Source organism: Oncorhynchus masou, chromosome 25 (assembly GCF_036934945.1).
Source record: "Oncorhynchus masou masou isolate Uvic2021 chromosome 25, UVic_Omas_1.1, whole genome shotgun sequence".
Classification (NCBI taxonomy): Eukaryota; Metazoa; Chordata; class Actinopteri; order Salmoniformes; family Salmonidae; genus Oncorhynchus; species Oncorhynchus masou.
In genome coordinates, this window is record NC_088236.1 from 16,367,278 (window position 1) to 16,393,960 (window position 26,683).

The 26,683-nt window shown below is 48.1% G+C and overlaps 1 pseudogene; it reads left to right on the top strand.

Moving 5' to 3' along the window:
* The window catches only part of LOC135513594 (F-box/LRR-repeat protein 17-like), a 558,551-nt pseudogene that overhangs the window by 231,667 nt on the left and 300,201 nt on the right, over nt 1-26,683 (top strand).

Sequence of the window (26,683 nt, forward strand, 5' to 3'; positions counted from 1 at the left end):
TTATGTTATTACCAAGTCATTGTCCCAGTACAGAGCTGTGGTCTATATTGATTATGTTATTACCAAGTCTTTGTCCCAGTTCAGAGCTGTGATCTATACTGATTATGTTATTACCAAGTCTTTGTCCTTGTTCAGAGCTGTGGTCTACATTGATTATGTTATTACCAAGTCTTTGTCCCAGTTCAGAGCTGTGATCTATATTGATTATGTTATTACCAAGTCTTTGTCCCAGTTCAGAGCTGTGATCTATATTGATTATGTTATTTCCAAGTCTTTGTCCTTGTTCAGAGCTGTGGTCTACATTGATTATGTTATTACCAAGTCTTTGTCCCAGTTCAGAGCTGTGATCTATATTGATTGTGTTATTACCAAGTCATTGTCCCAGTTCAGAGCTGTGGTCTACATTGATTATGTTATTACCAAGTCATTGTCCCAGTTCAGAGCTGTGGTCTACATTGATTATGTTATTACCAAGTCATTGTCCCTGTTCAGAGCTGTGGTCTATATTGATTATGTTATTACCAAGTCATTGTCCCAGTTCAGAGCTGTGGTCTATATTGATTATGTTATTACCAAGTCTTTGTCCCAGTTCAGAGCTGTGGTCTACATTGATTATGTTATTACCAAGTCATTGTCCCAGTTCAGAGCTGTGGTCTACATTGATTATGTTATTACCAAGTCATTGTCCCAGTACAGAGCTGTGGTCTATATAGATTATGTTATTACCAAGTCTTTGTCCCAGTTCAGAGCTGTGGTCTATATTGATTATGTTATTACCAAGTCTTTGTCCCAGTTCAGAGCTGTGGTCTACATTGATTATGTTATTACCAAGTCATTGTCCCAGTACAGAGCTGTGGTCTATATTGATTATGTTATTACCAAGTCATTGTCCCAGTTCAGAGCTGTGGTCTATATTGATTATGTTATTACCAAGTCTTTGTCCCAGTTCAGAGTTGTGATCTATATTGATTATGTTATTACCAAGTCATTGTCCCAGTTCAGAGCTGTGGTCTATATTGATTATGTTATTACCAAGTCATTGTCCCAGTACAGAGATGTGGTCTATATTGATTATGTTATTACCAAGTCATTGTCCCAGTTCAGAGATCTGGTCTATATTGATTATGTTATTACCAAGTCATTGTCCCAGTACAGAGATCTGGTCTATATTGATTATGTTATTACCAAGTCTTTGTCCCAGTACAGAGCTGTGGTCTATATTGATTATGTTATTACCAAGTCATTGTCCCAGTACAGAGATCTGGTCTATATTGATTATGTTATTACCAAGTCATTGTCCCAGTTCAGAGCTGTGGTCTATATTGATTATGTTATTACCAAGTCTTTGTCCCAGTACAGAGCTGTGGTCTATATTGATTATGTTATTACCAAGTCATTGTCCCAGTACAGAGATCTGGTCTATATTGATTATGTTATTACCAAGTCATTGTCCCAGTTCAGAGCTGTGGTCTATATTGATTATGTTATTACCAAGTCTTTGTCCCAGTTCAGAGCTGTGGTCTATATTGATTATGTTATTACCAAGTCTTTGTCCCAGTTCATAGCTGTGATCTACATTGATTATGTTATTACCAAGTCATTGTCCCAGTACAGAGATCTGGTCTATATTGATTATGTTATTACCAAGTCTTTGTCCCAGTTCAGAGATCTGGTCTATATTGATTATGGTATTACCAAGTCATTGTCCCAGTTCAGAGCTGTGGTCTATATTGATTATGTTATTACCAAGTCTTTGTCCCAGTTCAGAGCTGTGGTCTATATTGATTATGTTATTACCAAGTCTTTGTCCCAGTTCAGAGCTGTGATCTACATTGATTATGTTATTACCAAGTCATTGTCCCAGTACAGAGATCTGGTCTATATTGATTATGTTATTACCAAGTCTTTGTCCCAGTTCAGAGATCTGGTCTATATTGATTATGTTATTACCAAGTCATTGTCCCAGTTCAGAGCTGTGGTCTATATTGATTATGTTATTACCAAGTCTTTGTCCCAGTTCAGAGCTGTGGTCTATATTGATTATGTTATTACCAAGTCTTTGTCCCAGTTCAGAGCTGTGGTCTATATTGATTATGTTATTACCAAGTCTTTGTCCCAGTTCAGAGCTGTGATCTATATTGATTATGTTATTACCAAGTCTTTGTCCCAGTTCAGAGCTGTGGTCTACATTGATTATGTTATTACCAAGTCTTTGTCCCAGTTCAGAGCTGTGGTCTATATTGATTATGTTATTACCAAGTCTTTGTCCCAGTTCAGAGCTGTGAAACAATCCAGTCACCAACAGCCTCTCACACCCAGTCTATTCCACACACACTCCCAGCCCTCTGACAATGGTAATAAGTATTTGCTCTCGTTTATACATCCTTACTTCCTCCCTCCCTCCCTCCTTCAGAGTGATCACTATTTAAACCTCTCTGCTCCCCAGTCTTATCAGATTCCTTAGAAGTGAAGGACTATTAAAAGAGATCCCCAGAGCTTAGAGGAGGGTAGGTGTGTGTGTGTGTGTGTGTGTGTGTGTGTGTGTGTGTGTGTGTGTGTGTGTGTGTGTGTGTGTGTGTGTGTGTGTGTGTGTGTGTGTGTGTGTGTGTGTGTGTGTGTGTGTGTGTGTGTGTGTGTGTGTGTGTGTGTGTGTGTGTGTGCGTGCGTGCGTGCGTGTGTACAGAGTCTCTGCTCTCCCGTCCTGTAAATCGATGATAGCGGTAAGTCTGGTGGGAAATCTATCGGCAGCAGATCTGGAAGATGACTGAAACTCAGTCTTGTTGGAGGCAGTAAAAATAGGGCGGGGGATAAGAGCTGCTCAAAAACCCAGAGAATAAATAACATATGAATAAAGACTGGTGCTGGTATTTTGACCTTGTAGTTTGAGTCTGGGCATCCTCACTGCCTGCCACAATGGGAACTTTGAAGCAGTTGCTGCTTTACAGTTACACACGAACACACGTACGTTCTCCATCTTTTTAAACAGGGAGCCAATGGGTTTTCCATTTCCATGACTGATCAAAACTTGTTTACTCATGTCTCCCTCTTGTTCCTCTGCAGCAGACATATGGTGATCAATATGCTTGGAACTTCGAATCGCTATAAAATCACAGTATCGAATCGCAATACATATAGAATCGTGAGATTCACAATACGTATCATATCGGGATCTAAGTATGGTGATAATATCATATCTGTAATGAACACGAGGGGAGACAGAGAGCTGGTTTAAAGCGCAGAGCGCAGCAGGTGTTCATTGCAAAGGACCACAGGAGGAGGCAGGTAGCTGGGTTCAGGGGCAGGCAGAAGGTCATACACAGGAGGAGGCAGGTAGCTGGGTTCAGGGGTAGGCAGAAGGTCATACACAGGAGGAGGCAGGTAGCTGGGTCCAGGGGCAGGCAGAAGGTCATACACAGGAGGAGGCAGGTAGCTGGGTCCAAGGGGAGGCAGAAGGTCATACACAGGAGGAGGCAGGTAGCTGGGTCCAGGGGCAGGCAGAAGGTCATACACAGGAGGAGGCAGGTAGCTGGGTCCAGGGGCAGGCAGAAGGTCATACACAGGAGGAGGCAGGTAGCTGGGTCCAAGGGCAGGCAGAAGGTCATACACAGGAGGAGGCAGGTAGCTGGGTCCAGGGGCAGGCAGAAGGTCATACACAGGAGGAGGCAGGTAGCTGGGTCCAGGGGCAGGCAGAAGGTCACACAGGGGTCCAAAAGGGCAACAGTACAGACAGAGAAAAGCCTAATGTAGTCCAGGAGATCAGGCAACAGGCTGACAACATGTTATCCGACAGGCTAAAGTACAGGCAGGGAATTGGCAAAAGGCGTCGTTAGTGAGGCAGCCAAAACTATCGTACACTAGAGGATTAAATTACGGGGAAACCAGAGCTCTGAAAGACGTGTCACAAAACAAACAATACCTCAGTGATGGGGTGCACTGAACTAAATAGTGTGTTATAATGACATACAGGAGTGTGAACAGGTGATTAGAAATCAGGTGATTAGGAACTGGAGAGTGAGCAGCGTTCAGAGTATCTGCGTGTTTGAGTGTGTGAGTTGGAAGCAGACGTTACAGGATCGTGAGGTCCCTCAGTATGGTGATATCGTATCGGGAGGTCCCTCAAGATGGTGATAACATTGTGTTGTGAGGTCCCTGGCAATTCAATACAAATGATATCGGCACCTAAGTATTGTGATAATATTGTATGTTGAGGTCCCACAATGTGGTGTTAATACTGTATGGTGAGGTATCTTAGTATGGTGATACTATCATATCATGACGTCCCACCTTATGGTGATAATATTGAATCGTGAGGTCCCTCGGTATGGTGAGGTCCCTCAGTATGGTGATACTATGGTATGGTGAAGTCCCTCAGTATGGTCATAATATGGTATGGTCCCTCAGTATGGTGATAATATGGTATGGTGAGGTCCCTCAGCATGGTGATAATATGGTATGGTGAGGTTACTCCGTATTGTGATAAAATGGTATGGTGAGGTCCCTCACCATGGTGATAATATGGTATGGTGAGGTCCCACAGTATGGTGATAATATTGTATGGTGAGGTTCCTCCCCATTATCCCATGTGTATTCATAACTGTGTTCTCTGTTTGTCTGTTGCCAGTTTGTTTTGTTTCGTCAAGCCTACCAACATGTATATGTATTTTAAAGTACAATTTCTTCACATTTTCCAACAGCACATTTCTATTTTCCAACGGGGCTATACGTACATGTTATTTTCTCACTTGAGTAGCCTCTTTTCACTGCCAAAAATTAAATGAAACCATCTATTGTTCATCGAAATTGTCACACCCTGATCTGTTTCACCTGTCTTTGTGATTGTCTCCACCCTCCTCCTGGTGTTGCCCATCTTCCCCATTATCCCCTGTGTATTTATACCTGTGTTCTCTGTTTGTCTGTTGCCAGTTTGTTTTGTTTCGTCAAGCCTACCAAAGTTTTTCCCTCTGCTCCTGTCTCTTGATTGTTCCAGTTTCCTAGTTTTCCAGGTGTTGACCATTCTGCCTGCCCTGACCCTGAGCCTGCCTGCTGTCCTGTACCTTTGCCCCACCTGTCTGGATTACCAACCTGTACCTGCCCTGGACCTGCTTTTTGCCTGCCTCTGTTCGATTAATAAACCTCACTAGGGTATGTGGGACGCTAGTGTCCCACCTGGCCAACATCCAGTGAAATTGCAGAGCGCCAAATTCAAATTTAGAAATACTCATTTTAAAAATTCAGAAAACACACAAGTATTTTACATAGGTTTAAAGATTAACTTCTTGTGAATCCAACCACGGTGTCAGATTTCAAAAGGCTTTACGGCAAAGGTATACCTTACGATTATTTGAGAACATCGCCCAGCAGACAATTCATTACAAACAGTAACCAGCCAAGTAGAAGAGGTACACAAGTCAGAAATAGAGATACAATTAATCACTTACCTTTGATGATCTTCATATGGTTGCACTCAGAAGACATTCATTTACTTAATAAATGTTTCTTTTGTTCGATAAAGTCTCTCTTTATACCCAAAAACTTCTGTTTTGTTTGCGTGTTTTCTTCAGTAATCCACAGACTCAAACGCAGTCACAACAGGCAGAAAGTAAAGTTCATAGAAACATGCGTAAAGTTCATAGAAACATGTCAAACGATGTTTATATTCAATCCTCAGGTTGTTTTTAGCCTAAATAATCAACAATATTTCAACCGGACAATAACGTAGTCAATAGAAAAGGTAAACCAGAAAGGCACTATCTCGGTCGTGTGCATGAAAAAGCTCTGTTACACTGCAGGGTCCACTCATTTAGAGTGGTCTTACTCTCTCATTTTTCAGAATACAAGCCTGAAACAATTTCTAAAGACTGTTGACATCTAGTGGAAGAAATAGGAATTGCAATTTGAGTCCTCAGTCAATGGATACTGTAATGGCATTGAATAGAAAAAATATATATATATCTTACTTCCTGGATGGATTTCTCTCATGTTTTCGCCTGCCAAATCAGTTCTGTTATACTCACAAACACAATTTTAACAGTTTTGGAAACTTTAGAGTGTTTTCTATCCAAATCTACCAATATGCATATCCTTTCTTCTGGGCCTGAGTAGTAGGCAGTTTAATTTGGGCACGCTTTTCATCCAAAATTCCGAATGCTGCCCCCTACCCTGGAGAAATTAATAAACTGCTGTTACTTTGATGTTGTCTGCTTCTGGTTCTTACCTGAAACGTGATACATTCACAGAAACTAAGGGGCCTATCCCGAACCGTGAAAATAGCCCCAGACCATTATTTCTCTTCCTCCAAACTTTGCAGTTGTCACTATTCATTCGAAACTGACTTGTTGGAAAGTTGGCATCCTATGATGGTGCCTCGTTAAAAGTCACTAGGCTTTTTTGTAAGGCCATCCTACTGTTTATGTTTGTCTATGGAGATTGCATGGCTGTATGCTAGCTTTTATACACCTGTCAAGCAATGGGTATGGCAGAAATAACCAAATCCACTAATTTGAAGGGATGTCCACATACTTTAGCTGTCACGACTTCCTCCGAAGTCAGTCCCTCTCCACCGACGTTCGGTGGTCGACGTCACAGGTCTTCTAGCCATCGCCAATCCACCTTTCATTTTCCATTTGTTTTGTCTTGTCTTCCATCACACCCGGTTTCAATCCCATCAATTACATGTTGTGTATTTAACCCTATGTTCCCCACATGTCCTTGTCCGTTATTGTTGATTGTAAGTTTGTGCATGTTATGTCTGACGTGCGAAGGGTTTTGTCCCATTGTATTTATTTGTGTTTGTTCTTGGTGATTTTATTATTAAACTGCACCCTTGCAACACAGTCTTTGCTCTCCTGCGCCTGACTTCTCTGCCGCCAGTAAGCACACATTAGATTAGCCATGTAGTGTACATAATGAAGAGTACCCGATGAAGCGTCTCTGTGTTCCATTTCATCATGTGATCTCCTGGCACCTCTGGTGTTTGATAAAAAGGTATTACACCTCTGAATGGTTACAAAATCATTCAAAAGATGAAGGTTGAGTGTGATTCAGTGAGACTTGACTTTAAAGAACAGTATGATTTTCAGTGTGATGGTGCTATAATGTCCTCCTTAGACAGATAGAACCTGTCTTTCTGGCTTCAACCTAGTCCTGCTGGACTATCTTTTGGGGATTTGTTGTTACCTTCCATCAGGGTTTTCAAGCAGCCATTTGTTGAGGACATTTCAACTTAGACTCTCAATCACAGACAGGATGAAACAAAACAGGTGTCCTGCACTGAAGAAAAAGTGATTGTGATGTCAATCAATTGAACCTGACAGAGCCAGTTTCTCAAAAAGGCTTTTCCAGGTCATCGTATTAACATATTCTCCGGGTATTGTCTGATTATGGCTGTGCAACATTAATAAGACCCTAACTGGAAGATGTTTCAACAAAAAACTGCAATACATCTTCATTTTAACAGACCACATAAATGTCAAACTGCAGATATTCTCACTTGTTCAGGCGAGGAACCTAAAACAGAACCTTTATAAAATGTTGAATAAACATTACTCCAACCCCCATATCATACACTCACATACTGAAAATATATGTACATTGCACAATCTATTGGTGAGAGAGTGATCCTCAAATATCACATTCATTTGGACATATCCAGAGTATATGTCACAAGTGACACTGACTTAATACAGTAGAGTGCCATTATTTTTATGTTAAAACCTGTTGAGGCGAGGGGTTCCCCCCAGGGAACCCCCCCCCGTTCAGCTGAAAAGGTGGCGCAGGGAATGCAAAAATATTCTTTAGAAATATTTAACCTCCACACATTAACCTCTAGCGTCGAGCAATCCCGTATCCGGGAGCGTAATCATAGCATTCAAGCTCATTAGCATAACGCAAATTTAACTATTCATGAAAATTGCAAATGAAATGAAATAAATATATTGGCTCACAAGCTTAGCCTTTTGTTAACAACACTCTCATCTCAGATGTTCAAATTATGCTTTTCAACCATAGCTACACAAGCATTTGTGTAAGAGTATTGATAGCTAGCATAGCATTAAGCCTAGCATTCAGCAGGCAACATTTTTACAAAAACAAGAAAAGCATTCAAATAAAATAATTTACCTTTGAAGAACTTCGGATGTTTTCAATGAGGAGACTCTTAGTTAGATAGCAAATGTTCAGTTTTTCCCAAAATATTATTTGTCTAGGAGAAATCGCTCCGTTTTGTTCATCACGTTTAGCTAAGAAAAAAGAAAGAAAATTCAGTCATTACAACGCCAAACGTTTTTCCAAATGAACTCCATAATATCAACAGAAACATGGCAAACGTTGTTTAGAATCAATCCTCAAGGTGTTTTTCACATATCTATTCAATGATAAATCATTCGTGGCAGTTGCCTTTCTCCTCTGAACCAAATGGAAAAGTGGACCCAGCTGGAGATTGCACAATAATTTTGACGGAGGACAACAAGCGGACACCTGGTAAATGTAGTCTCTTATGGTCAATCTTCCAATGATATGCCTACAAATACGTCACAATGCTGCAGACACCTTGGGGAAACGACAGAAAGTGTAGGCTCATTCCTGGCGCATTCACAGCCATATAAGGAGACATTGGAACACAGCGCATTCAAAATCTGGGGCATTTCCTGTATGAAATTTCATCTTGGTTTCGCCTGTAGCATTAGTTCTGTGGCACTCACAGACAATATCTTTGCAGTTTTGGAAACGTCAGAGTGTTTTCTTTCCAAAGCTGTCAATTATATGCGTAGTTGAGCATCTTTTTTTGACAAAATATCTTGTTTAAAACGGGAACGTTTTTTTATCCAAAAATTAAAAGAGCGCCCCCTATATCGAAGAAGTCCAATACCTCAAATGAAAGATAAACACCTTGTTCATCTACCCAGCGTGTCAGATTTTTAAAATGTTTTCCGGCGAAAACACAACATATATTTATGTTAGACCACCACCAAACCAAAAAAAAAACGTAGCCATTTTTTCCAACAAAAGATAAAAATCACAAAAGCAGGATAAAAAAAAATCTATCACTAACCTCTTGAAAATCTTCATCAGATGACAGTCATATGACATGTTACACAGTACATGTATGTTTTGTTCGATAATATGCATTTTATATCCATAAATCTTGGTTTACATTGACGCCATGTTCAGAAAATCCTCCAAAATATCCGGGAGGAATTATAGAAAGCTACGCCAGATAACAGAAATACTCATCATAAACTTTGACTAAAGATACATGTTCTACATATAATTAAAGATACACTGGTTCTTAATGCAACCGCTGTGTCACATTTTTTTTTAACGTTACGGAAAAAGCCTAACATTGCAATAATCTGAGACGGCGCTCAGACGTAAAAATATTTCTCCGCCATGTTGGAGTCAACAAAAATACAAAATTACAACATAAATATTCCCTTACCTTTGATGATCTTTCATCAGAATGTAGTGCAAGGAGTCCTAGTTCAACAATAAATCGTTTTGTTTCATAATGTTCAATTCTAGTGTCCAAGTAGCAGCATTTGCTATCACTTTAAGCTCACATGGCCAAAAAATGACTTCTGGTCCAGGATAACTTTACATGAAAACTTCCAAAACTTCCAAAAGACATATTACAGGTCGAAGAAACTGGTCAAACTAAGTACAGAATCAATCTTCAGGATGTTATAATCAAATATATCCAATAGCATTCAAACCGGATCATTCGTTTTCATCTGGGGCTGGTTGGAACAGCCGTAGCAATCAAAGACAAACGCGCCACAACAAAATGGCATTCTTTTGCGACACCGACTACTTTCCTTCCCATTAGGTCAAAGTTCACAACAAATGCTCCATTACACGTTCTACTGAATGAGGACATCTAGTGGAAGACGTAGGAAGTGTTTCCAGATCCATAACTTTTTGGGAAGGGAGGGGGCGATGACGTCAAAGTTGCCCCAACATTCAGGATTTCAAAACTTGTTTGGAAGATTGCCTGCCCTGTGAGTTCTGTTATAATCACAGACATAATTCAAACGGTTTTAGAAACTTCAGAGTGTTTTCTATCCAATATTATAAATAATATGCATATATTAGCAATTTAGGACAGATTTTGATGCAGTTCACTATGGGCACGCAATTCATCCAAAGTGGAAATACTGCCACCTATCTCTAACTGGTTTAATGAAAAGCGTGGCGTAGCCTTCTGGCCCAACGTCAAGCCCTGTCTGTCTGCCTGCCTGCCTGCATATTTTTTTTACATTGTACAAAGCAGAGACACAGAGCTACAAAATGATATATTACACACTGTATTTAAAGAACAATGGGAAAGTAATTCTGTTTTGAATGTTGATAAAATTGTAACCTCACTTTTGAGAAAATGGCCTTGAATGTTTTGTTACCTGCCGGAGAGCTCTTCTATGTCTACACCCATTCACATCGTTCACACCCTCTTAAGCTTTAGCCCCACCCACCTCTTTAAGGGTTGATCCGAGCGTTCTGTCCTAACAACAGAAGTCAAGTCCCCAAGCTAACTGGCTTACACTGGTTAACTTGCTAGCTACTTCCAGACACGAATGAGAGAACAGCTCACTGACCATTTTATTCGCACTAGAAGAGATGTTTTTAAGTTATCCAGAGCATTGGTGACTGCAACTGTGCTGCTGGCAACAATTTACACTTTTTTGCCAACGTTTACTGACACCGGCCATATTCACCGTGTGTTGAGCGTTCTTAAATCCGTCAGTTATTCTAAGCTCTGACTCAGATGAGAGTGCTCTTAAATCGGAGAAAATAGCCAGAGCAAATTCAACAGCTACGTCTATCAACAGTTGTCGCAGTAACATTCTATTGAATTGGTTACTTGCATAGAGGAGTTTTTTGTTAAGACATGTTGCTAGCTAGCTGGATAAACAACGAACCATAACTACAACTCATGACATTACTACCCTGCATCAATCTGAATCTAGCTAACCAACCAGGTTCAATGTTAGCTAGCAAACAATAGGCTGTAACAAGCAAAGCAAATGGCTCTGAGATACAAATAATAAGATCATACACGTGACGTTAGCTAGCAAGCCAGCCAGCTAACATTAGCTAGCTAGCTAACAGTACACGTTAACTTCAAATTAAAACTAGTATCAAAATTAGAACGTGTAATATCTCAAAATGTAGCTACCAAGACTATTTTATGCATCACGGATGGACGCATCTCCATGTCACGTATGCCCTGGTTGCCCTTAGTTTGAAGATGTAATCTGGAGACAGGTGTTTTCTCCATCTTTTTTTTCTTCATTTTTTTCACCTTTATTTAACCAGGTAGGCTAGTTAAGAACAAGTTCTCATTTACAACTGCGACCTGGCCAAGATAAAGCATAGCAGTGTGAACATATTTCTTTGCATACTTTCCTTTGAAGCTTGCATTACCTTTGACGAGCTTCTTTTGTTGGCACTCCAATATGTCCCATAAACATCACAATTGGTCATTTTGTTCGATTAATTCCGTTCATACATATCCAAATGTCAATTTATAAAGTGCGTTTGATCCAGAAAAAAAACAGCTTCCAAAATGCGGAACGTCACTACAAAACTCTGCAATGTTGGGTTGTGTTGGAGAGAGTCTCAGTCTTTTCCACACACAGTCTGTGCCTGTATTTAGTTTTCATGCTAGTGAGGGCCGAGAACCCACTCTCACATAGGTATGTGGTTGAAAAGAACATCAGTGTCTTAACAGCGAGATTTGCCAAGGCAAGAAACTCTGAGCGCAGCCCAATCCAGAAATCTGGCAGTTGCTTCTGATTAATTTTCATTTTCACAGAACCGTTGTTGCAATTTTAATAAGGCTCTCTTGTTCAGATATCGGTAAGAGGACTGGAGGCAGGGCCTAAAAGGGATAACAAATCCAGTTGCTTCTGTCATCTGTTTTGGGAAAGTACCTGCGTAATTGCACACCCAGCTCACTCAGGTGCTTCGCTATATCACATTTGACATTGTCTGTAAGCTTGAGTTCATTTGCACACAAAAAAATCACACATTGATGGAAAGACCAGCGTGTTGTCCTTGTTAATGCAGACAGAAAAGAGCTCCAACCTCTTAATCATAGCCTCAATTCTGTCCAGCACATTGAATATAGTTGCGGAGATTCCCTGTAATCCTAGATTCAGATCATTCAGGCGAGAAAAGACATCACCCAGATAGGGTAGTCATGCAATTCTTCCTCAACAAATAGGGTAGCATATTTCAACCCTGCAGGGTTGAAACGCAGAAATAAAATATAAAGCATGCATTACCTTTGACGAGCTTATTTTGTTGGCACTCCAATATGTCCTATAAACATCACAATTGGTCCTTTTGTTCGATTTATTCCGTTCATATAGATCCAAATGTCAATTTATAAAGTGTGTTTGATCCAGAAAAAAACAGCTTCCAAAATGCGGAACGTCACTACAAAATATTTCAAAAGTTGCCTATAAACTTTGCCAAAATATTTCAAACTACTTTTGTAATACAACTTTAGGTATTTTTAAACGTTAATAATTGATCAAATTGCAGACGGGTCTATCATTGTTCAATACAGGAAGACAACAAACCATGCTATTTTTCACGTCTTGTGCACTCTCAACAGTGTTACCCAGTTCCTAGATGGCAGTACATCTTCATTGCACAAATGAATAACCTCAATCAAATTCCAAAGAGTGGTGACATCCAGTGGAAGTGGTAGGAACTGAAAACCAGTTCCTAAGAAATATCATTTGCCAATGAGGACTCACTGAACAGACAGAGACCTAAAACAAAATTCTGAACGGTTAGTCCTCGGGGATTTGCCTGCTACATAAGTTCTGTTATACTCACAGACATGATTCAAACAGTTTTAGAAACTTCAGAGTGTTTTCTATCCAGATCTACTAATGATATGCATATTTTAAATTCTTGGCATGAGTAGCAGGAAGTTGAAATTGGGCACGCTATTTATCCAAAAGTGAAAATGCTTGCCCCTATCCCAAAGAGGTTTTAATTGATCCGCCATAAACGTAACAGACATATACCAGGAGCTGTGCCAGGCCCACCAAGTCTGTTGACTCATTCAGCTGTAACGCATAGAATTCACTGGCTTAGATGCGAAGCAGTAGTTGTTTCAAAACATCTCCTGTCATGTCACTGATGTGTCGTTAAACATTTTTTTTATGTTAAGGCATTCTCTGTATAGTTTTTTTGGCCTTTTCCCCCAGCATTGTCCCAGCCATATGCGCGGCAGCAGGAAGAATTAAGTCCTCTACAATAGTATGGGGTTTGCCTGTCCAAGCCACTCAGTAGCTCACCATATAAGACGCTTCTGGCCCCTTCTTATTAACGGTATCTGTTGCTTTTATAAATGTGTTACTTCTCAAAATCATTTTTATTCTCTTTCAAAAAACTCCAGTGGCTTATTTTTGAAATTGTCATGTTTCGTTTCTAAATGTGTGAAGGTTTTCCGTGAGAGAGTAACAGTGAATGTGATTGGATGTTAATTATATGACTAGGTTACCTGTGTTTGACATTGTGTTATTTCCCTGAAAACTGGATGGTTACATTTTTGGGGGGGCAGTGAAACAAGGCTTCTCAGGCAAGAAAAAAAACTCACCCAAATGTATAAATATATAAATACAAATAATATATAAATATAAATGTACTGTTGAAAAAGTGAAGATTTTGTTTTATTTTGTAAAAAAAATAAACATGTGAATCTCATTTTTATTTGGCGTAACCCCGACAGCATTGCGCATACCCTAGTTTGGGAATACCTGGCCTACATGATTACAGTGCCTTGCGAAAGTATTCGGCCCCCTTGAACTTTGCGACCTTTTGCCACATTTCAGGCTTCAAACATAAAGATATAAAACTGTGTTTTTTTTGTGAAGAGTCAACAACAAGTGGGACACAATCATGAAGTGGAACGACATTTATTGGATATTTCAAACTTTTTTAACAAATCAAAAACTGAAAAATTGGGCGTGCAAAATTATTCAGCCCCTTTACTTTCTGTGCAGCAAACTCTCTCCAGAAGTTCAGTGAGGATCTCTGAATGATCCAATGTTGACCTAAATGACTAATGATGATAAATGCAATCCACCTGTGTGTAATCAAGTCTCCGTATAAATGCACCTGCACTGTGATAGTCTCAGTGGTCCGTTAAAAGCGCAGAGAGCAACATGAAGAACAAGGAGCACACCAGGCAGGTCCGAGATACTGTTGTGAAGATGGTTAAAATTGATGGGAAGATGGATGGAGCCAAATACAGGACCATTCTGGAAGAAAACCTGATGGAGTCTGCAAAAGACCTGAGACTGGGACGGAGATTTGTCTTCCAACAAGACAATGATCCAAAACATAAAGCAAAATCTACAATGGAATGGTTCAAAAATAAACATATCCAGGTGTTAGAATGGCCAAGTCAAAGTCCAGACCTGAATCCAATCGAGAATCTGTGGAAAGAACTGAAAACTGCTGTTCACAAATGCTCTCCATCCAACCTCACTGAGCTCGAGCTGTTTTGCAAGGAGGAATGGGAAAAAAATTCAGTCTCTCGATGTGCAAAACTGATAGAGACATACCCCAAGTGACTTACAGCTGTAATTGCAGCAAAAGGTGGCGCTACAAAGTATTAACTTAAGGGGACTGAATAATTTTGCACGCCCAATTTTTCAGGTTTTGATTTGTTAAAAAAGTTTGAAATATGTCGTTCCACTTCATGATTGTGTCCCACTTGTTGTTGATTCTTCACAAAAAATACAGTTTTATATCTTTATGTTTGAAGCCTGAAATGTGGCAAAAGGTCGCAAAGTTCAAGGGGGCCGAATACTTTCGCAAGGCACTGTAAATGAAGGTCATGCATCAATACTGTCTTTTTTCTCTCTCCCTCTCCCTCTCTCTCTCTCTCCCTTTGTCCTCTCTTTCTTTCTTTCTTTCTTTGTACATGCAGTGCATCAAAAAGAGTATGTAATGCAACCAGCACATCAACCATCTTCACTGTTGGATGTTTAACCTGCATGAATTACTAGCATTATTTTAACAGGAGCTGTATTACAGTCATTCACATTACAGGGTGATAGATTTGATGGTGTAGTACTAAGTGACATTCAGTAGTGAGGGTTAAAGCATCTGAAAGCTTTAGTAAGTCAGGCAGCTGACAATTTGCTTTCAACGCCCAAAGAAACTTTCCCTTGGCTCATCTTCTCATGGTTTTATGCAAACTTCTCGCCGCACTGCTGACATCAATTTACCCCTGAAAGCTACGGCATTGGCACATTACGATACAGACACACTTTTAAAACAACCGCTGAGTGAGGGAGAGAGGATAGAGTTAGAGAAGTCATGTACTTCACGCAGCACCTGATTGGCATACAGAAATGCAGGTTTTTATATGATCCTGTAGCACCTAGGTTTTCTGCTATTTCTTTGTTATCTATGACCGTGAATAGGAGAGGCGAGGGGTGTGGTTATAGATGTAGTGATCTGCTGTTGTGAAGGGATTCCGGTGTTGAACCCTGCAGTGCGTCCCCAGAAACTATTTCACACTGATGGGCCCAGAGTGCGGGATGGATGGGAATCGGAGACACTCTCCACTATCATATACCCCAACTCCTTATTTTTGTCTGGTCTTGTCTTCTCCCCTCGCCGCCATGTTCAAAGTGTGTTCATAAGAGGATAACTTTGTGTGTGTTAACAGCTATAAATTAATGATAAGATTTGTGAATTCCAGTGTTTCCTTCTCTACTGAGTATACTCACACACCCAGTCTGTATGAAAGGGGAAGCTGATAATATGGATTTGCCTATTGGAGTTCTGTCCATTCTGTCTTCATTGAAGAGGGATGCGGAGACGAGGGTCTCCAGATGATAAGGCAAGTTATCCCAGGGTCCCAGAGAGGGTCTCCAGATGATAAGGCAAGTTATCCCAGGGTCCCAGAGAGGGTCTCCAGATGATAAGGCAAGTTATCCCAGGGTCCCAGAGAGGGTCTCCAGATGATAAGGCAAGTTATCCCAGGGTCCCAGAGAGGTCTCCAGATGATAAGGCAAGTTATCCCAGGGTCCCAGAGAGGGTCTCCAGATGATAAGGCAAGTTCCCAGGGTCCCAGAGAGGGTCTCCAGATGATAAGGCAAGTTATCCCAGGGTTAGGGTCTCCAGATGATAAGGCAAGTTATCCCAGGGTCCCAGAGAGGGTCTCCAGATGATAAGGCAAGTTACCCCAGGGTCCCAGAGAGGGTCTCCAGATGATAAGGCAAGTTATCCCAGGGTCCCAGAGAGGGTCTCCAGATGATAAGGCAAGTTATCCCAGGGTCCCAGAGAGGGTCTCCAGATGATAAAGAAAAATACCCCAGGATCATAGAGAGGAAAGCACACACTCCAGACTGTTAGTAGACCTCCGGGCCCCAGACTGAAAATTAAACATATCTTAATAATTGATGAGCTATGTATGAATCATTCCTCAGCCGCCACATATTGGTTGCTTTGTTCAGGGTCATTTATGTCTGCACAATCAATACTTTCAATAATACACATAAAAACTGAGAGAAAGAGAGAGATATATAGACATATATAGAGATTAAATGGAGAACACAAAGGGGTCTGTGGTTTGTGTTTGTGTGACCTGTGTTTGATAATGGTGTTTTTCCTAACCTTGACCTGTTCTGTTTACTCACATCTCTGCTAATAGCCAGTCTATTTGGAGAGCCTGCACTGTCTGTTGGTCGGTCTGTCTGTCTGAAAACCATCCTACATTAACACTGCTTTAGAGCCTTTCAATCAGAGAGTGAGTGAGAGATGCAGAGAGAGAGAAAGAGAGGGAGAGAGATGCAGAGAGAGAGAGAGAAAGAGAAAGAGATGCAGATAGACAGAAAGAGAGGGAGAGAGAGGGGTTGCTAATGGATTTATTGGAATGATACCAGTTATTCATTATTTTTGGCTGTTGGAAAATTAACAGAAAGAAAGAGTGACAGTAGGACTAGAGAGGGAGAGGAGAGGGAGGGCAGATGGAGGAGAGAAGGAGGAGAGAGGGACTAGAGAGAGAGGTGAGAAGGACAAGAGAGGGAAGAGAAGGGAGTACAGAGAGACAGGGACTAGAGAGGGAGGACAGATGGAGGAGAGAGGGACTAGAGAGGGCAGAGAGAAGGACAAGAGAGGGAAGAGAAGGGATAACAGATGGATGAGACAGGGACTAGAGAGGGAGGACAGATGGAGGAGAGAGGGACTAGAGAGGGAGGACAGATGGAGGAGAGAGGGACTAGAGAGGGAGGAGAGAAGGACAAGAGAGGGAAGAGAAGGGAGGTTAGAGGGAGGAGACAGGGACTAGAGAGGGAGGACAGATGGAGGAGAGCGGGACTAGAGAGGGACTATAAAGGGGGGAGAGAAGGACAAGATAGGGAAGAGAAGAGAGGACAGGGGGAGTAGAGAGGGAGGAGACAGGGACTAGAGAGGGAGGACTGAGGAAGGAGAGAGGGACTAGAGAGGGGGGAACATGGGACTAGAGAGGGAGGACAGAAGGGGGACAGAGGGAGAAGAGAGGGATTAGTGAGGGGGGACAGAGGAACTAGAGAGGGAGGACAGAGGGACTAGAGAGGGAGGACAGAAGGAGGAGAACTGGACTAGAGAGGGGGGAGAGAGGGACTAGAGAGGGACTAGAAAGTGAGGACAGAGGAAGGAGAGGGGGACTAGAGAGGGAGGAGTGAGAGACGAAAGAGCGACTAGAGAGGGGGACAGAGAAGGGAGAGATGGACTAAAGAGGGACTAGAAAGGGAGGACAGAGGAAGGAGAGAGGGACTAGAAAGTGAGGACAGAGGAAGGGGAGAGAGACGAGAGAGGGATGAGAGGGACTAGAGAGAGAGGACAGAGGAAGGAGGGAGGGACTAGAGAGGGAGGAGAGCAGGACAAGAGTGGGAGGAGAGCAACTGCCATCTGGAATAATAGCCTGTGGACAGCATTAACTGATCACTGGATGGATGTTTGCTAATATAAGTGGATGGCTTATCTCTCTCTCTCTATCTGTGTGTACGTGTGTGTATGTGTGCATGTGTGTGTGTGTCTTTGGATACACATTGGATAAGTCACTGCAAATGCATTGCTGTTCATCAGCCTCAACCCCAGACTCAGTCTCACTCCCAGCCTCAGTCTCAACCCCAGACTCAGCCCCAACCCCAGACTCAGCACCAACCACACCCTCAGACTCAGCCCCAACCCCAACCCCAGCCTCAACCCCAGACTCAGCCCCAACCACACCCTCAGCCCCAACCCCAGACTCAGCCCCAACCACACCCTCAGCCCCAACCCCAGACTCAGCCCCAACCCCAACCCCAGCCCCAACCCCAGACTCAGCCCCAACCACACCCTCAGCCCCAACCCCAGACTCAGCCCCAACCTCAACCCCAGACTCAGACCCAACCCCAGACTCAGTCCTACCCCCAGACTCAGCCTCAACCCTAGACTCAGTCCCAACCCCAGACTCAGCCCCAACCCCAACCCCAGACTCATCCCCAACCCCAGACTCAGCCCCAACCCCAACCCCAGCCTCAGTACCAACCCCAGACTCAGCCCCAACCCCAGACTCATCCCCAACCCCAGACTCAGCCTCAGTCCCAACCCCAGACTCAGCCCCAACCCCAGCCTCAGTACCAACCCCAGACTCAGCCCCAACCCCAGACTCAGCCCCAACCCCATCCCCATTCCCAACCCCATCCTCAGTCCCAACAACAGATTCAGTCCCAACCCTAGACCCAGTCCCAACCCCAGACTCAGTCCCAATCCCAGCCTCAGGCTCAGCCACAATCCCAGCCTCAGCCCCAACCCCAGACTCAGTCCCAACCCCAGACTCAGCCTCAACCCCAGACTCAGCCCCAACCCCAGCCTCAGTCCCAACCCCATCCTCAATCCCAACAACAGATTCAGTCCAAACCCTAGACCCAGTCCCAACCCCAGACTCAGTCCCAATCCCAGCCTCAGGCTCAGCCACAATCCCAGCCTCAGCCCCAACCCCAGACTCAGTCCCAACCCCAGACTCAGCCTCAACCCCAGACTCAGCCCCAACCCCAGCCTCAGTCCCAACCCCAGACTCAGCCCCAACCCCAGCCTCAGTCCCAACCCCAGACTCAGCCCCAACCCCAACCCCAGACTCAGCCCCAACCCCAGCCTCAGTACCAACCCCAGACTCAGCCCCAACCCCAGACTCAGCCCCAACCCCATCCCCAGTCCCAACCCCAGACTCAGCCCCAACTCCAGACTCAGTCCCAACTCCAGACTCAGCCCCAACCCCAGCCTCAGTCCCAACCCCAGACTCAGCCCCAACCCCAACCCCAGACTCAGCCCCAACCCCAGCCTCAGTACCAACCCCAGACTCAGCCCCAACCCCAGACTCAGCCCCAACCCCATCCCCAGTCCCAACCCCAGACTCAGCCCCAACTCCAGACTCAGTCCCAACTCCAGACTCAGCCCCAACCCCAGACTCAGTCCCAACCCAAGACTCAGTACCAACCCCAACACCAGACTCAGTGCCAACCCCAGACTCAGTCCCAACCCCAGACTCATTCCAAACCCCAGACTCAGTCCCAACCCCAGAGTCAGCCCCAACCCCAGACTCAGTCCCAACCCGAGACACATTACCAACCCCAGACTCAGTCCCAACCCCAGCCTCAGTCCCAACCCCAGACTCAGCCCCAAATCCAGACTCATTCCCAACTCCAGACTCAGCCCCAACCCCAGACTCAGTACCAACCCCAACCCCAGACTCAGTACCAACCCCAGACTCAGTCCCAACCCCAGACTCATTCCAAAGCCCTGACTCAGTCACAACCACAGCCTCAGTCCCAACCACAGCCTCAGTCCCAACCCAAGACACAGTCCCAACCCCAGCCTCAGTCCCAACCCCAGCCTCAGCCCCAACCCCAGACTCAGTCCCAACCCCAGACTCAGCCCCAACCCCAGCCTCAGTCCCAACCCCAGCCTCAGTCCCAACCCCAGACTCAGCCCCAACCCCAGCCCCAGTCTCAACCCCAGACTCAGCCCCCCCAGCCTCAGTCCCAACCCCAGACTCAGCCCCAACCCCAGTCCCAACCCCAGACTCAGTCCCAACCCCAGACTCAGCCTCACCCCACCCCAGCCTCAGCCCCATCCCCCTCAACCCCAGCCTCAGCCCCATCCCCCCAGACTCAGTCCCAACCCCAGACTCAGCCCCAGACAGTCCCATCCCCAGCCTCAGTCCCAACCCCAGTCCCTCCCCAGAGTCCCAACCCCAGACTCAGTCCCACCCCAGCCTCAGTCCCATCCCCAGACTCAGCCCCAATCCCAGTCCCCTGACTCAGTCCCAACCACAGCCTCAGTCCCATCCCCAGACCAGTCCCAACCCCAGCCCCAACCCCAGACTCAGCCTCAACCCCAGCCTCAGTCCCAACCCCAGACTCAGTCCCAACCCCAGCCCAGACTCAGCTCCACCCCAACCCCCCCATCCCCAGACTCAGTCCCAAGCCCCAACACCCCCAGACTCAGTCCCAACCCCAGACTCAGCCCCAGACTCCCCAACCCCAGACTCAGACTCCCAACCCCAGACTCAGCCCCATCCCCAGACTCAGCCCCATCCCCAGACTCAGTCCCAACCCCCCCAGACTCAGCCCCATCCCCAGACTCATCCCCATCCCCAGACTCAGCCCCAACCCCAGACTCAGTCCCAACCCCAGACTCAGTCCCAACCCCAGACTCAGCCCCAACTCCCCCATCCCCAGACTCAGTCCCATCCCCAGACTCAGTCCCAACCCCAGACTCAGTCCCATCCCCAGACTCAGTCCCAACCACTCAGCCTCAGACTCCCATCCCCAGACTCAGCCCCATCCCCAGACTCAGTCCCAACCACAGCCTCAGTCCCATCCCCAGACTCAGCCCCAACCCCAGACTCAGTCCCAACCCCAGACTCAGCCTCAACCCCAGCCTCAGTCCCAACCCCAGACTCAGCCCCAACCCCAGCCTCAGTCCCAACCCCAGACTCAGCTCCAACCCCAGACTCAGCCTCAACCCCAGCCTCAGCCCCAACCCCAGACTCAGCCCCAACCCCAGCCTCAGCCCCAACACCAGACTCAGTCCCAACCCCAGCCTCAGTCCCAACCCCAGCCTCAGTCCCAGCCTCAACCCTAGCCTCAGTCCCAACCCCAGACTCAGTCCCAACTCCATCCTCAGTCCCAAAGTCCCAGCCTCAGTCCCAACCCCAGACTCAGTCCCAACCCCAGACTCAGTCCCAACCCCAGTCCCATCCCCACAGCCCCATCCCCAGACTCAGTCCCAACCCCAGACTCAGTCCCAACCCCAGACTCAGTCCCAACTCAGACTCAGTCCCAACCCCAGACTCAGTCCCAACATCAGACTCAGTCCCAACCCCAGACTCAGTCCCAACTCCATCCTCAGTCCCAAACCCAGCCTCAGTCCCAGCCCCAGACTCAGCCCCAACCCCAGACTCAGCCCCAACCCCAGACTCAGCCACAACCCCAGCCTCAGCCCCAACCCCAGACTCAGCCCCAACCCCAGACTCAGTCCCAACCCCAGACTCAGTCCCAACCCCAGTCCCAGCCTCAGAACCCCAACCCCTCAGTCCCAACCCCAACTCCCCAAGAGTCAGCCCCAACCCCAGAATTCCCCCCAGACTCAGCCCCAACCCCAGACTCAGTCCCAACCCAGACCATTCCCAACACCAGACTCAGCCCCAACCCCAGACAACAGCCCCAACCCCAGACTCATTCCCAAATTCCCAACTCCAGACTCAGCCCCAACCCCAGACTCATTCCCAACTCCAGACAGTACCAACCCCAACCCCAGCAGTCCCCCAACTCCAGACTCAGCCCCAACCCCAGACTCAGTCCCAATCCAGAAGACTCAGCCCCAACCCCAGACTCAGTCCCAACCCCAACCCCAGACTCAGCCCCAACTCAGTCCCAGACTCAGTTCCAACCCCAGACTCAGCCCCAACTCCAGACATTCCCAACTTCAGACTCAGCCCCAACCCCAGACTCAGTCCCAACCCAACCCCAGACTCAGTCCCATCCCCAACCCCAGACTCAGCCCCATCCCCAGACTCAGCCCCAACCCCAGACTCAGTCCCAACCCCAGACTCAGTCCCAACCCCAGACTCAGCCCCAACCCCATCCCCAGACTCAGTCCCATCCCCAGACTCAGTCCCAACCCCAGACTCAGTCCCATCCCCAGACTCAGTCCCAACCACAGCCTCAGTGCCAACCCCAGACTCAGCCCCATCCCCAGACTCAGTCCCCACCACAGCCTCAGTCCCATCCCCAGACTCAGCCCCATCCCCAGACTCAGTCCCAACCCCTGACTCAGTCCCAACCACAGCCTCAGTCCCATCCCCAGACTCAGTCCCAACCCCAGACTCAGTCCCAACCCCAGACTCAGCCTCAACCCCAGCCTCAGTCCCAACCCCAGACTCAGTCCCAACCCCAGACTCAGCCCCATCCCCAGACTCAGCCCCATCCCCAGACTCAGCCCCAACCCCAGACTCAGTCCCAACCCCAGACTCAGTCCCAACCCCAGACTCAGCCCCAACCCCATCCCCAGACTCAGTCCCATCCCCAGACTCAGTCCCAAACCCAGACTCAGTCCCATCCCCAGACTCAGTCCCAACCACAGCCTCAGTCCCAACCCCAGACTCAGCCCCATCCCCAGACTCAGTCCCCACCACAGTCTCAGTCCCATCCCCAGACTCAGCCCCATCCCCAGACTCAGTCCCAACCCCTGACTCAGTCCCAACCACAGCCTCAGTCCCATCCCCAGACTCAGTCCCAACCCCAGACTCAGTCCCAACCCCAGACTCAGCCTCAACCCCAGCCTCAGCCCCAGCCTCAACCCCAGCCTCAGTCCCAACCCCAGACTCAGTCCCAACTCCATCCTCAGTCCCAAACCCAGCCTCAGTCCCAACCCCAGACTCAGTCCCAACCCTAGACTCAGTCCCAACCCCAGACTCAGTCCCAACCCCAGACTCAGCCCCAACCCCAGACTCAGCACCAAACCCAGCCTCAGTCCCAACATCAGACTCAGTCCCAACCCCAGACTCAGTCCCAACTCCATCCTCAGTCCCAAACCCAGCCTCAGTCCCAGCCCCAGACTCAGCCCCAACCCCAGACTCAGCCCCAACCCCAGACTCAGCCACAACCCCAGCCTCAGCCCCAACCCCAGACTCAGCCCCAACCCCAGACTCAGTCCCAACCCCAGACTCAGTCCCAACCCCAGCCTCAGTCTCAACCCCAACCCCAGAGTCAGCCCCAACCCCAGACTCAGCCCCAACCCCAGACTCAGTCCCAACCCGAGACACAGCCCCAACCCCAGACTCATTCCCAACTCCAGACTCAGCCCCAACCCCAGACTCAGTCCCAACCCAAGACTCAGTACCAACCCCAACCCCAGACTCAGCCCCAACTCCAGACTCATTCCCAACTCCAGACTCAGCCCCAACCCCAGACTCAGTCCCAACCCAAGACTCAGTACCAACCCCAACCCCAGACTCAGTCCCAATCCCAACCCCAGACTCATTCCAAACACCTGACTCAGTCCCAACCACAGCCTCAGTCCCAACCACAGTCTCAGTCCCAACCCCAGACTCAGTCCCAACCCCAGACTCAGCTCCAATCCCAGACTCAGCCCCAACCCCAGAGTCAGCCCCAACCCCAGAGTCAGCCCCAACCCCAGACTCAGTCCCAACCCCAGACTCAGCCCAAACCCCAGACTCAGTCCCAACCCCAGACTCAGCCCCAACTCCAGACTCATTCCCAACTTCAGACTCAGCCCCAACCCCAGACTCAGTCCTAACCCAAGACTCAGTACCAACCCAACCCCAGACTCAGTCCCAACCCCAGACTCAGTCCCAACCCCAGACTCATTCCAAACCCCTGACTCAGTCCCAACCACAGCCTCAGTCCCAACCACAGCCTCAGTCCCAACCCCAGACTCAGTCCAAACCCCAGACTCAGCTCCAACCCCAGACTCAGCCCCAACCCCAGACTCAGTCCCAACCCCAGACTCAGCCTCAACCCCAGCCTCAGTCCCAACCACAGCCTCAGCCCCAACCCCAACCCCAGACTCATCCCCAACCCCAGACTCAGCCCCAACCCCAACCCCAGCCTCAGTCCAAACCCCAGACTCAGCCCCAACCCCAGACTCAGCCCCAACCCCATCCCCAGTCCCAACCCCATCCCCAGTCCCAAACCCATCCTCAGTCCCAACCCCAGACTCAGTCCCAACCCCAGACTCAGACCCAACCCCAGCCTCAGTCCCAACCCCAGACACAGTCCCAACCCCAGACTCAGCCCCAACCCCAGACTCAGTCCCAACCCCATCCCCAGTCCCAACCCCATCCTCAGTCCCAACCCCAGACTCAGTCCCAACCCCAGACTCAGTCCCATCCCCAGACTCAGCCCCAACCCCAGACTCAGTCCCTGTCCCAGACTCAGCCCCAACCCCATACTCAGCCCCAACCCCAGCCTCAGCCCCAACACCAGACTTAGTCCCAACCCCAGCCTCAGTCCCAACCCCAGCGTCAGTCCCAACCCCAGCCCCAGCCTCAACCCCAACCTCAGTCCCAATCCCAGACTCAGTCCCAACTCCATCCTCAGTCCCAAACCCAGCCTCAGTCCCAACCCCAGACTTAGTCCCAACCCCAGACTCAGTCCCAACCCCAGACTCAGCCCCAACCTCAGACTCAGCCCCAAACCCAGACTCAGTCCCAAAATCAGACTCAGTCCCAACCCCAGACTCAGTCCCAACTCCATCCTCAGTCCCAACCCCAGACTCAGTCCCAACTCCAGACACAGTCCCAACCCCAGACTCAGTCCCAACCCCAGACTCAGTCCCAACCCCAGCCTCAGTCCCAACCCCAGCCTCAGCCCAAACCCCAGAAGTCCCAACTCCAGACCAGCCCCAACCCCAGACTCAGTCCCAACATCAGACTCAGTCCCAATTCCATCCTCAGTCCCAAACCCAGCCTAAGTCCCAACTCCAGCCTCAGTCCCAACCCCAGACTCAGCCCAAACCCCAGACTCAGCCACAACCCCAGCCTCAGCCCCAACCCCAGACTCAGCCCAAACCCCAGACTCAGTCCCAACCCCAGACTCAGTCCCAAGTCCAGACACAGCCCCAACCCCAGACTCAGTCCCAACATCAGACTCAGTCCCAACTCCATCCTCAGTCCCAAACCCAGCCTAAGTCCCAACTCCAGCCTCAGTCCCAACCCCAGACTCAGCCCAAACCCCAGACTCAGCCACAACCCCAGCCTCAGCCCCAACCCCAGACTCAGCCCCAACCCCAGACTCAGTCCCAACCCCAGACTCAGACCCAACCCCAGCCTCAGTCTCAACCCCAACCCCAGAGTCAGCCCCAACCCCAGACTCAGCCCCAACCCCAGACTCAGTCCCAACCCGAGACACAGCCCCAACCCCAGACTCATTCCCAACTCCAGACTCAGCCCCAACCCCAGATTCAGTCCCAATCCAAGACTCATTACCCACCCCAACCCCAGACTCAGCCCCAACTCCAGACTCATTCCCAACTCCAGACTCAGCCCCAACCCCAGACTCAGTCCCAACCCAAGACTCAGTACCAACCCCAACCCCAGACTCAGTCCCAATCCCAACCCCAGACTCAGCCCCATCCCCAGACTCAGTCCCAACCCCAGACTCAGCCCCATCCCCAGACTCAGCCCCATCCCCAGACTCAGCCCCAACCCCAGACTCAGTCCCAACCCCAGACTCAGTCCCAACCCCAGACTCAGCCCCAACCCCATCCCCAGACTCAGTCCCATCCCCAGACTCAGTCCCAACCCCAGACTCAGTCCCATCCCCAGACTCAGTCCCAACCACAGCCTCAGTCCCAACCCCAGACTCAGCCCCATCCCCAGACTCAGTCCCAACCACAGCCTCAGTCCCAACCCCAGACTCAGTCCCAACCCCAGACTCATTCCAAACCCCTGACTCAGTCCCAACCACAGCCTCAGTCCCAACCACAGCCTCAGTCCCAACCCCAGACTCAGTCCCAACCCCAGACTCAGCTCCAACCCCAGACTCAGCCCCAACCCCAGACTCAGTCCCAACCCCAGACTCAGCCTCAACCCCAGCCTCAGTCCCAACCCCAGCCTCAGCCACAACCCCAACCCCAGACTCATCCCCAACCCCAGACTCAGCCCCAACCCCAACCCCAGCCTCAGTCCCAACCCCAGTCCCAACCCCAGACTCCCCAGCCCCAACCCCAGACTCAGTCCCAACCCCAGACCAGACAGTCCCAGCCCCAACCCCAGACTCAGCCCCAACCCCATCAGTCCCAACCCCATCCCCAGTCCCAACCCCATCCTCAGTCCCAACCCCAGACTTAGTCAGACCAGTCCCATCCCCAGACTCAGCCCCAACCCCAGACTCAGTCCCAGTCCCAGACTCAGCCCCAACCCCAGACTCAGCCCCAACCCCATACTCAGCCCCAACACCAGACTTAGTCCCAACCCCATCCTCAGTCCCAACCCCAGCGTCAGTCCCAACCCCAGCCCCAGCCTCAACCCCAACCTCAGTCCCAATCCCAGACTCAGTCCCAACTCCATCCTCAGTCCCAAACCCAGCCTCAGTCCCAACCCCAGACTTAGTCCCAACCCCAGACTCAGTCCCAACCCCAGACTCAGCCCCAACCCCAGACT